This window comes from Pyrus communis, chromosome 1 (assembly GCF_041283825.1).
Source record: "Pyrus communis isolate YQ-2024b chromosome 1, ASM4128382v1, whole genome shotgun sequence".
Lineage (NCBI taxonomy): Eukaryota > Viridiplantae > Streptophyta > Magnoliopsida > Rosales > Rosaceae > Pyrus > Pyrus communis.
The window spans coordinates 16,549,325-16,562,957 of NC_142565.1; positions in this window are offsets into that span (position 1 = coordinate 16,549,325).

Consider the following 13,633-nt stretch of genomic DNA (forward strand, 5'->3'; position numbering starts at 1 on the left):
CGCTCATGGGATTCGATTTTTGGCGACAGGAGGTGCGACCGCACCTCCTTGTGCCTCTGTAGCTTCACCAGTGATCACAAGTATTTCTCTTGACATACTACTAGCGACATTCCTAATAACTTAGTTTTGTGAAATTTGGAAAACTAGCCAAAATTTGAACAATGAATATAATTTTAACCAACCTTTATAATTTGTTATAATTCTAACCCAAATTTGATATGAAAATACTATAACACCCCTCCTTAACTAAAATAATTACAGACTATATATTCTCTTTTGTTCAATTTCGCTAAAAATAGCTTCACGCCTAAATTAATAACAATCTCTCTAGGCAGCACAAATTCAGGGAAAGGCCCAATGGCCTCATCCGGTTTCGATGCAAAGCTATGATCTTCTTCCTTCTTCTCAACGACAAGTACCCATTTGAAAATTTCAAGCTCCAATTTTGGTTTCTGGAGGAGGACCTATTTGCGTTGACAGGTTTTAAAGCCGTTGGAGAGAGAGAAGTTACAGAGCAATGTAAGAGTAACCCCATTGAAGCAGTTTTGGAGCTTCTGATTCGAATGCCTATGGGTGAAGATATTTTTCCAAGGGAAAAAACTGCATAGTTTTGCAATTATTTTGGTTAAAAAAGGGTATTTTAGTGGTTTTATGTCAAATTTTGCTTAGAATGAGAATAAATTATACAGGTTGGCTAATATTATATTCTTGATTCAAATTTTGATTAGTTTTCCAAATTTCTCCTTAATTATAATCGTCTCGTCTCATCCACGTTATGAACAAAAGCTACCGTTGCCTTGGTAAGCCTCCTTGTGTTTATATTGTTAACAGTATCACAATCATCCCTCCAAGTTTCCAAAAAAAAATAACTCCATCACCAACAAAGAAAATATGTGACACCCTTTAGTCGCCACACAAACCCTCTTAGCGTTCCCTACTATTTCATCCTGCCATAACAAACCTGACAACCCTCAAAGACAAAAGAAAAAAAGAGAGGAGTATTAAACTATTACTTTTCACATACTTTTTTTTTTAAATTTCTATCATTTGATCTTTTTTAATTCAATCAATCTGACGGCTACAAACACCTCATTATCCTCTCCACGTGCGTAATCTGTTCATATGATGCGTCGTCTCAAAAGGGACTATGGCACTACCATGAATAAGGAAATGGATTATCTACGGATCTCTTCCACCAAATTCTTTCCATCAACTAATCTGAGTTCTTGAAATTTGATCCAACGTCTACAAATCGAGACCTATTTTAAAAATTATAATAATTTTAACCGTTAGAACAAAATTTAAGACTTCAGATTATTTAACGAAGAGTATTTGATGGAACGGATCTGAAGAAGATCCTTTCCCATGAATATCCCTGCCCGACACAAAGCACTATGCATTACGGATATGACCAACCCAAGAACTTGTTAAGACTGTACATAAAGATATAGGGATCAAAGCAATGACAGTGTGGTTGAATTCTTTCACACTATGATGCCCATTTAGCACTTCCACAAAGCTAGAAACGGGTACACATACAATACTGCAATATTTTTTATTTTTTTTTTATAAAATAGAGTTGGCATTATTGGGCTTCCGGCCTTGAGATTATTTTAATGCGAATAAATACACAGTGGAAAATTAAAAAATAAGCATAATATGTAATTCCAATTTACATATCTGGTTGGTTGTAATCGATAATGCAACAAAGAATAAGGATTAAGAAATTAAATTACTTGAACCTTAACATGTGCATCATTTGGTAAGATCATTCTTGTGTTTGTGTTATTCCTCGTCATGATTGATCACACAAAGCTTCACAAGTGTTAAGCTCCTAAAAGTATTCGCACTGATAAATCTAGCAACAAATTAAATGTGCTAGCATTATCTTTCACTAGGATCAATAGTGTTTGGACGAGACACGGGGTATTTTTTGGGTTAAGACTTTTCTCTCTTTTGTTTGAGGAACAAATTTTAGCATTAGCTTGCATATGAAACAACACATGGGGTATATATAATAACCCCTAGCCGCACCCTACCATTGGGCTTAGTGCCGGGGGCTTTACTCCTTGTGTCAAGTCCATTCCACTAGCCCACTTGAGCTTGTGGCTTGTACCCTTTTAATTAAATAAAGTCCAATGCTTATCTTAATTAAAACATGTCCATTCAGTCCAAGTAATTAATTCAATATAATTTACAATTAATTATCTTGTCATTAACCATTTAACATCGTTAGTACTATCGTAGGTGTGTGACCTCCTAGGTTCTAATTAAAGTTGGTAGTGAAATTAATTAATATATATATATATTCCAAAAGGCATGAGTTACACCTAGCAACATGCCATGACTACCCAATTAGATATAAGTATTTGTGATATAATTACGATATTCTTTCAAACCTTGATGGTAGTTACAATGCAATCAGGTTGTTCTATCATTCATATCCCGATCAAGATTAAGTGAGATGGATTTATATTAAATCACATGTAGTCATCTATGATCGACATGATGCATCTCATGTTGGAGCCGTTTTTACAAAGCCCTTGGGACATTGCTTCTCATGTTAAAGATTTATGTGATATGGATTTGTTCGGCAAGGAAATTGGTTTAAGGACTAAGTGACTATGAAATACAAGTCTCTCTGTCCTATCCTCGTTTAGGATGTTGCTTCCATACCTTAAATCCTACGGACTCATTCATGGTGTACTATTTATATAATATAAAGACAAACTCATGAATATGAGACCATGATTTTCAGATCATCGTACCAAGGCAAGGAAAGCTACGAAGACCAGACCTTGGAGGAATTAGCGGAGCTTTGGAAAGGAGAGCTTGGATCCAGTTTAGGATCAATGCGTTTCTAATAACCTATATGGTCCAATTGGATCATCTGAAGGTCTTATCGGAACATGTCAATTGAATGAACACCGAAACAATAGATAGAGTCCACCTACTCTTAGACTAGCCTAGGAGGCAGCCTATCGCCAATTCCTCCCTCTACTCTTAGCCCACGGAGTAGAGGCTGAAGCCTCTACTTCTCACTTTTTGATCCAATGAGGCGGGCCTAGCGACCCATCTCTTCTCCTTTAGTTATGCAGTGGGCCCAGCTTGGCACCAGGCCACACCCTGCGCCAAGCCCAACACCTAGCCTCAACTTGCCACGTGTCGATTTCTTGCCACCGTCGCCAGCTTCTCAGTTCGAACCGAGCCGACCTAATCCTACACCACGGCTCCATGCCACGTCGTTCTCTACCTCGGCTCTGTGCTGAGCCGACCCGATGCACGTCGCCACTCCCAATGCTGCTACAGCTGCTGAAAAATAAAAAGGAAAAGAAAAAAATCAATGACGGTGATCAACTCTTTGCAAGGGCAAGCAAAGAAACAGACTAGTAGAGGGACTACAATTTCATCTGGTTTTCTCTCCTTTTTGTTGGGTTAAAATTACTCTTTAAATTTATTTAACCCTCTACTTAAAATAGACTTAAATAAATTCTAGAGATAGTTGGTTTCCTTTCCTAGAAGACTTTAACTCCAAGTCAAAGCTGAAAGTCTATGGTGAATTAAGAAACAACTTTTGGCTTATCCACTTGGGACTTTTAAACCTTCTGCACATGTCTGTGAGCACTACACCAGGTGTGAGGTATTTGTGAAGCAAAAAATAATCCGAAAATTCATAGAGCTGGCACATGAACTTTTTTTCAAAGAAGACAAGAATGCCTTCATTAATTTGGTGAAATCCACATTTAATCCATTCGCAGTTTAACATCCCTAAACACCTGAGCAACTGATTACAACCTCATCAAGCTCTCCTGCCCATAACAATAAGGAGAAAAGTCAAAAGCATTAAAGATTGGATTAATTACTAAATCCTATCCCTAATACTCTTCTAATTGAAGATTAACTAAATCAAGCAAAGAATCCCAATCATATCCAATGAAGGATACTTCCAAGATAATCCCAAGATGTTTTTTTTATTAATATCTCTGGAATAATTTTTTCCTCATCCATCTTATGTATGACTCATTTTGGCTAATCAGATGCTGACACATATTACGGCAAATCCTACATGTGTGATCGGCCTAGCTTTTATAAATACTCCATCTCCTCCAATCTCTAGTAAGTTTTTGCTATGCAGTTAAGTCCTAAACTCTCTCTTTCCGGAGACATTGACTTAGACATCGGAAATCTACTAGCCAACCCCTCCCCCTTACCACCCCTCAACACCCCACCCCACCCTGTGGGCATATGTGGTTTTATCCTTGATCAAAGGTGTTTATATGTTTTATATGTACAATTTTGTCAAGCCTAAAGACAGCAGAAATTTGCTACTATTGTAACACTTAGGAACAATATTTAGATGCCATTTGGCAATCCGGATGTGAATAATGTTAGGAAATCTGGAAACTCCCCCAAATGAAGACGTAGGCAAGTTTCTAACATATTGGGGTTCCCGAGTCCGGGGAGTAGATATGATTTGACTATGGTTTTAGTGTGAAATGTCCTACTTAAAGGGGTTTACTTGGCCGCAGGCTATGCAGTGTATCTGAGTTTGGATTAACCTTTACCTCCTGGACTATTTGGCAATGAGACTTAGATTGCATTCCAAGTAACTAAAACCCCAATACAGGCATAGAAAAATCGTTCTCTTCAATGATTTGGAGTTACACCCACCATACGGTTCATAAATCACAGGGCTCCCTGATCAGCCCTTTAAATGTTTGTATATTCACCAAACAATGGTATGGAATAATCCCCACATGCTGCTTAAAGCTTACTACTTTCAGAAATACTAGCTTTGTACTGACTTAACTGAGTACTAGCTTTGTACTGATTAACCGTCTGAAACTCCTTTTCCAGTTCACCGATTTGAAAGCAATTCAAGGGTCTGAACACGTAACAAAAGAAAAAAGGTCGACATCACATCATTGCCTTCTACGATCTTTGATTTCTTATATTGTTTGTAGGTTGAATCTCAGCCGTACATGACGTATTATAAATCGTGGTCAAACAGTGTTCAAAAGATATTTGTGTTTATGCTTAACATATTCTCTACTCTTGAGGAAGATTGATCTTTCCTTATTCGAAGCAGAGGCTGACTAATGCTTATGCCTCTTTCGGAGTTAAGGGACTCGAAGTGGTTTTATTTTTTATTTTTTTTAATAAATAAAATATATTGATGAGGAAGGCAAGCAACAGAGAGTTGCTTTAAAAAACAAACAAGCAGCGAAGAGCTGCAACCATAAGAGAAATAGACAGCTGAGCCAACAACGCCGCATCAAAGCAGCAACAACAAGCACTAACTACTCATATGTATATTGCATTCCCGTAAAGTAGACTTATTAGCAGTGGAATGGCCAATTTTAGAGAACTGAACAAAAGTTCAAATGTGGACTTTATTGAGTTAAGAACCATCATAGCGGGTTGACATGAATTCTTGAATCTACGGTTGTTTCGCTTTCTCCAAGCATAATACATAGTAGCAGCATGACATAACTTCAACACTATCGATGGTAGAACTTTTCCCTTCCAATGACTAGCAGCCACATGACAAAAATAGGCCAAAGAAGCCTTAGCCAAGGGACACTGCACTTGAACAACACTGAAGACCAAATACCATCAGTAAAAGGACACTCAAAGAAGAGGTGGCAATGAGACTCCGTAGCACTAGAGCAGAGGACGCAAGATAATGGAGTAGACAGAGCAAAATTTAAAATCTCATCCATAGTCGAAAGCTTGCATTGAACGGCCAACCAAACAAGTTTAGACCAACCTGCCTTAGGCTTGGATTGCCAAGACTTATCCCAAGTAGAAGCAGCAGAGTATATGCCAGACAACAAAGAAGTCCATCGAATCATATCAACCAAGCTAAAATTTGGCACAATATTAAACATAGAAATTTAAATTTTCAATAACTAATGAGAGAATTGTTAGGCCAGCACCAATTAAAACCTTTCAAAATATTGCAAAACAAAACAATTTGAGGAAGCATCGCGTGGTATGTAGAGTACATTAGCATAGTTGTTAACGGATGTGGGTAATTATTTGTAATTACCCAGGACGCCTTCACTGTAGCCAGTCCCTTGTCATAAGCCCTTAAGTAAATCCAATGCATGTCCCTATCAAAACTTGATGTACTTTTTCAATATCATAATCATCATATTTAAGGCTTTTAGCTTACTTTTAGCGCCAGTTGCTTTTGAACTTCATTTTAGTCCATCCAATTGTTTAATAAAGACACAGCCATCTTGAATCTGGACGGTTTCTTTGACCAGATAAACAGAACAGATATCTTCCCTATTACCATAAACCTCTTATCTTCTTGCTAAAAGTTTCTACTATTATTTTGTTGTGGTGGTTTCCCCATTCATCCCAAATTTGATTATTCCAGCTGGAGAGTTTCCTAGCCTAAATTTCCTTAATGTTTAGTGATCAACTGAATACTAGATTGATAAATAAATATGATAAATTCAATATAAAATTTAATTTTGCGAGTTATTATTAGGTTTGATGACTTTTTATTTTTTGTTAAGTTTGTGATAAAATTGTAAATTTTATGGAATATAGTTTCTTAAATCATAGGATCGATACTGGGAATTAAATAACCTCGACCCTTATATCACCTTTTTTTTTTATTTTTTTATTTTTTTTTAATTTATATTACTATATGGTAGATTACTTATATTATATATCTATATCAGATGTTGTTTTATCGAAATAGTTTACTTATATCACAGGTCAATTGTTTTTTAGCCACATATAGTATATATCTTTTTTACTTGTAATCTACTTCTTTCAAAATTATATTTATTTAAAAAAATATCTTCTTATGATACAAGTATTTTCAATGGCAGAAATATATATATACCAAATTAAAACTCTAATTTTCACGTGAGGATGTGCAGAAATCCATACTTGAGACCGTTGTTGATTTTTTGCTGTTGTTTGTGGGTAGTATGAGATAAAAAACCTATGTCATCATTCTTTCTATTTTTTTTTTTGAAGACAACTACTTTTTATTTGTAGTCTAACATACTCAGGAAAATTTGTCTACGCTAATTGAGAAACCTGTGTATTTGGGTTCAAACCCATTTTTGGCGTGGGTTGCCTTTTTCCTTTCTCTCTGCTTGAGAGCCTTTCTTACCATCTTGTGTGAGTAGTTAAAAAAATTGACTCGTTGTCGCCGATCCTGGCTCCGGCTGGAGGTCGGTGGCAGTTCTTTCTCTATTCGCTTTACTTTTGCCTTTGTGTTTTTTCTGCTATGTTCTCTCTTTTTGTCCAGCTGGGGGTTGGACGGGATTTTCTGGTGTGGAGACGGCTACAACAGAGTTCTAGGTTGTTATCGGTTTTTTTTTTTTTTTTTTTTTTTTGTTTGGTCTCAACCTTTGGTTGGGCTTTTCTTTTTTTGGGGGCTCGTCCTTTTTAGTTTGTATATTTTATTTGTCTGTGGGCAGTGATTTGTAAGTTTGTGCTGTTATCCAGATCCTATTCGGATCTAACGATCCTGAGCCTAGAGATCAATTGATTCGGTTCGTTGAAATTTGATCTAACGGTTACAAACAGGAGGTTCCATTAAAAGTTATAATAATTGTAGCCGTTGGATCAAATTTCAACGTGCTGGATCAATTGATTCCTAGGCTCAGGATCCTTAGATCCGAAGAAGATCTGGATCCTTTGTTTAATAAATGTCTTTGCCTTTAGTTGACCAAAAAAAAAAAGGGAACTTTAACGAAAAGCTTCTGGTACTGTTCACTTTAACGAAAAACCACATTTTTACACTAAAATGTCAATTCTGATACTATTCATTTTACTCTTTATTTTGTCCTTATCGTTAAAATTCAAAATTTTCAAGACATTTTTATTAGTTTTCCTAAATAAAAAAGACCTGTGTGTTTGGCCTTGGTGGCAAAGTTCTTTGTGAAAGCTTTCGCGAACTTCTCTTTTGATTTAGTTCTACGAGTTTCATAGAGTTGTACATATATCGATCAAATCGTCACCACTTATAGTGGAGTTCAACTAATTAAAATAAAATTATTTAAACACGACCGCTCATCTTGTTTTGAGTACATCTCGAAGAACTTTGCCACCAACAGAAATTGAATGAAACTCATCATTTGACCCAATACATTTTGGCATGATGGAAAATAATCTTGTTTGCTTGTTTAATTTTTAGCACTTGAACCAAACTCTATATCTCAGTTCGATCATAAGTGTCTACATTCATTGCATCTAATTTTCTTCTCAAAATCACTTTTGGTATTCGTATAATTAGGTAATGCTGTGGTTCCCCATTAACCCAAAAGTAGCTCTTACTTTGTTAGTAAAAGCAATCACTAATTCCACCACGGGGCGTTGTTGCATTAGACTGTATCATATTCTTAGATTCATTCGTTAGTGTGGTAGCGTATAGATTAGTCATGACCTAATTTGACTCTTGTTGGTTTGAAGAGTCTAAATTTGATACGCCATCTTAAAAATTATATGTTTTTTAATACTTTAAATAGAATCGTTAACGTTTAACCTAATCAAAAGAACAAGAGAAATACTACACTTATCACCTATTTGTACCATCATTTATATCATCTCTCTAATAGAGTTAAGGTTAGCCAACACATGTGGGCTCTATCTCTATTAGAGAGATGGTATAACTAGGTGGTAAGAGTAGCACTTTTGAAAGAACAAAACAAAACCACCAGTGAGCCTGCCACGATCATCACCTTGGTCATTATTAAAAAAAATAAAAAAATAAAAAAATTTAGTGTCTTGTTAAAAATACTTTCTAATAAGTAGACTTGACAATTTCATACACGACTTGTTAACTTGACACAAATTGATACAAAATTAATAGGTTTTGGATCCACACATTAACTAATTAGGTCGTTATCGGGTTACAGTTAATAACTAGTTCTTAATAGGTCTACTCGTGGGTAACCCGTTTTAACTTGTTAAGAAAAAAGTTAGTTTGGTAATTTTCAACTGCTAAAAACACCTCACTACAATAGCCATACGATTATGTGAGATTAAATACTTACCGTTGACCAACGATGGTCAACACTAGTCAACAATGGTCAATTGTTAAGGATTTTAACTTTGAACTCTCTGTGAAAATTTTAATATAATTTGATTTTTCCTATAAAATACCAAAAAACATTAAACATAATAATCAATTTACAAGTGTAAAAAATGTGAAAAAAATATGTAAACGCTCGTGATCGCATCCTCATGAATAGTGTATGTAAGGGAATTCATAATAATTAATATACAAATATAGTTTACCTAGCATTATCCTATTTATAAAGACAAAAAACTAAGAAGGACAAGCATCGAGATGTGGGGCAAGAAGAGAGAGGGCCGGTGAGGTGAGCGGAAGGTGAAGGAAGGATCATAAGGTGATAGGAAGTGAGGACACTTAGGCCCAACCCGAAACAAGGAGCCGTCAACTATAGAATTTGCAAATGTAGGATTTCGTTATGAGGAAGGAGAGAGCATCTAAAGTTTCTCCACCAACAACATTTAGTCATTGAACAATATGTACTCAATTACATGGAATGTATGTTGAAATGTCCCATATTGACCGTATCTTTGAGAAAAGAAGAATTTAATATCCCAACCCTACTCCAACTAATATCGAGGCTTTTTGTGATAAAACCCCACACTTGAAGGATTGTGCAGGTGATACTTACAAAGTTGGGGACAATATAGGTGTTGTTGAAAGTGGGCCTTTGGCCAGTATCAAGGCCAAAGAGCGGGCCCCGCACGATGATGGTGGGTTCTTTGGCCTCGCGTGTAAGGTGAGTGAATTTGGTACCAGGTGGAATACCCTACAATAAAAAAAATTAAAAACAACTGTATTGTCTAGCCAAACGTACTAGTCAATTGAGTACAAATTGTTAGAATCCCACAAGCATATAAACCAAACAAACTTGAAAGGTTAAAACTTAACAATGTGAACTTCAGTTAAGTTTTAGTCTTAGTACTTGAGTTAAGTTCTCTTGGTTAATAAAGTGTCAATACTAGCAACCCTACAAAGTTTGGTTCCAACAAAGTTATACATACGGTTTTGTAAAGTATTGAACACAAGGAAGTTTTTGGCCAGAAAAGGCTGGGGACTCTCCACTGGGTCCAATCCACTAGTGTAAACAAAGGTTCATACAAAGACCACACAAGCTCAATTCTTAGATCCCTATCTATGGAGCAGCTTTACCTTTGTGCAACATTGCCTTACACGAGATGGACTCTTTTGGTCTTCATGAACTGACAGCTCCTCCTGAGCTCATCACCTTGTGGCACCAAGATCAACACGATCAATGATGTGATGTTATGATATGCTTATGAGATTTAAATTCAAATGACTAGTCAGGTTCTCTAGTCAACCAGTTGAAGAAGAACCTAACATGAGTCCGAGAGATTGGTCTATAAAGGATATGAAACTTAGGTTTAGACCAAAGGCTTAATGCAAAACCATTAAAACAATGCAACCCTAATATGCAGTGATTGGGTGTTTATGCATGAGATGATTTTGTGGTTAGGGTTTTGGTTTGGAAGCTTAAGAGGTAGCTTTAGGCTAAATGCACTTTTTTTTCTGAAATGTGAAAAATCCTAACCAAATAACAAATGAATCCTTGAGAACCCTTTTAATGGGAGAGATGAATGTTTCAGACAAGGGGAACAATGAGACACGTATCACAAGCCAAAGAAACCTTTTCAGATCAAGGGTGAGAAATCTATGTATAGGAAAATGTGTTAGATGGCCAATGTGGGTTGTCTTAATTTGTGTGCCTAGACAGCTGGACAACAGACGAAATTTCTAACTAGACAACTACAGTAAACAAAGGGACTCTAGAAAAATAAGTTTGATATACAAATGCAAATGTATGATTCAAACCTTTTGTAGTATAGAAAGCTGGTGCTTTGACAAGTTCAATCCCAATAGAAATCCCAGATCGGCAGTGTACCCTAACTCTAAATTATGAGCATGTGCGGTAGCATTTACAAATTTTGACAAGGAGAGCCAAACACTAAACCTAGTACTTAACAATCTCCCCCTTTGGCTTTCCTTGGTAAAATAACCCTAAACCTACAACTAGTTCACACAGCACCCACACTTAAGAAATCATGCATTGACAAGAGAAGACCAAGTGACAACTCTTGTAGCAACCATACATTTCTCAGCAAGAGACAAGTGAGATTTATCATGGATTATTAAAGCATAAGCTCATTTTAAAAATGACACCACAAATTGCATGATTAACAAAGGTTATTCCAGTTACCACATTGAAAATGATATAAATTTTTCTCCCTCATTTTGTCATGGTAAGACACATGAAGAAATTGACAATGAAACACATAGCAAGGAATAAAGAGTGAAGCTTAACATGCAAGAAAGAAGGATCAATACATCAAGGGAAACCAAAATAGCCCACAATGATGCAAAGTTTGGAACCACAATGATAATATCTAACAATTTCAAGCGTAAAGATCACAAGATTCAAGATAAAGTCAAGAGAATAGCAAGATTAATTACAACAGAAACCAACAGAAATTAGAGTTTCAGCTTTAACAAAACATTGTTCAATAGTTAACAAAACAGAAGTCCCTCATAACACTTGCTCTTATTTAAACTAAAAATCCCTAGAAGAACTCCCCTATAAACTTAGAACTCCTTTAATTGTGATGAGTCATCCAAGCCAATAAGAGATCCAGCAGCAATGGCATCTTCAACAAGGGCATCTCCAGTGTGGGTACCGTTACCAAAACCTTCTGCATCTTTATCTTTAACAGAAGAACATGTAAATTGGATGTGTTTGCCCTTTGATGTAGGAGCGGAAGAGACCTACTGATAAATATTGATGGTCACATCCTTTCCTTTAGCAGCATATATTGCGGCCATCTTGGTAGCAACAACACTTGAGTGGCCAGAGGAAGTAGCAGTATGATAAGACGCAGAAGATGGAGCCATGAGACGTTAAGGGACAAGTTTTGGAGGACGTAGAGACGGCTCGAGGACAAACGATGGAAGATTCATGGAAGTTTGACTCAGAGAAGGGGTGGAGACCAAGTGACTAACAAGTGGTGATGACGCAGATTGTCTGATCAAAGATTTGAAATCAACAAATTTCTTTCTTAAGGAATTGATTTTAGACTCAAGATATGTTATTTTTCTGTCCTGGGCGACATTTGGTGGAGGAACTAGTCTAGGATCAACCTGAGCTACATCATACATTACATTACTTAAATTGATTATATTTCTGTCAAGGTCCTTAATGGTTCTAAGGCAAAGATCATCATGACGTTTTTGAACACCAGCACGCTCACACAACTGAGTGATCAGACAAGGATGAATGGTAGACCCTCTCTAGTAAGTTCCAGAACGATTAGACATACATAATTGACTTGAAAATCAGAAAGCCCATAGACAATAGTGAATCCATGTAAACTACTAAGACCTTCAGGCTAACAATAAATGAGCATCTCCAATTATAACGTAAAACTCATGTTAAATTCTAAACATTAGTGAATCTTCCATATAGGATAATACTTGCATCAATCCACATGATACATGAATGCCCTACACACACACACACACACACACACACACACACACACTTGCATCAATCCTCATGCATCATGTGGATTGTTTCATTGCTTCATGGTCGTTTCAAATATCTTAATTTATTTTAAAAGAACATGATTGACATAAAGCAACTGAGCCTTTGAATTTGTAGAAAGATTCTTCTTGGAAAGCTGGAATTACATCTCCAATACGTTGTATCACGTTCAACAAAGAAAATCAAACTGAATCAATAACATGTAAATCAATTCAATAAAACGTAATACTCCCTAGGAAGATGAATAAACTCTATTTAGCGCAGCTTCAAGAGCATGCTGGTAACGTGTTGTAGCCTTATTTATTGAACAATATAATCGGGTGCGGCGGCACAGAGAGAAAAGAGAGAAATGTGTAAGTGTGAGGTGTGTGTTGTCTCACCCCATTGTGCCTTTATTTATAGTAGCAGGGAAGGTAAATTCCTTACCCCAATAGGATTACAACACTAATAGAATAATATCTAGTCTAAGAGATATAGTAGAGTCCCATAAGGATATCCCAGATATGATAGGATTTACACAATCACATTCCTAAACTAATAGAACTGCTATAAAATTATTTTAGTGTTGTGGAAATGTTTTGAATTGAGAATTAAGTAGGAATTTAATAAAGGTGTGAGTATTAGAACCCTAAATCAATTACTAATTTTTATTTTAAAAAATTATGTAATTGACATATAAATTTATTAATATATTAATGCTAGGGATTTCGATCAAAATTTGAAAACTAATAAAACCTCAAACAATGAACATTAGTAGCTAGGGACCAGATACTAATTTTTCCATATTTCTATTTGCACTCCACAAACCCTAGTAGTTAATTAAAACAAAAAAAAAAAAAAAAAATTCTGTCGTTCATCTTCCAATATCATTTAGCTTCAACCCCAACAAACAATTCACCTTATCTCAAAAAAAATTATGCTTGGCCAGAAAATTCAAAAGCAAAGTGAATCACATGTTCCCTATCAATTTCATTCAATAAAAAAACTCATGCATTTCTCTCTAGGCGTTGTCTCCCTTTCTTGCCCAA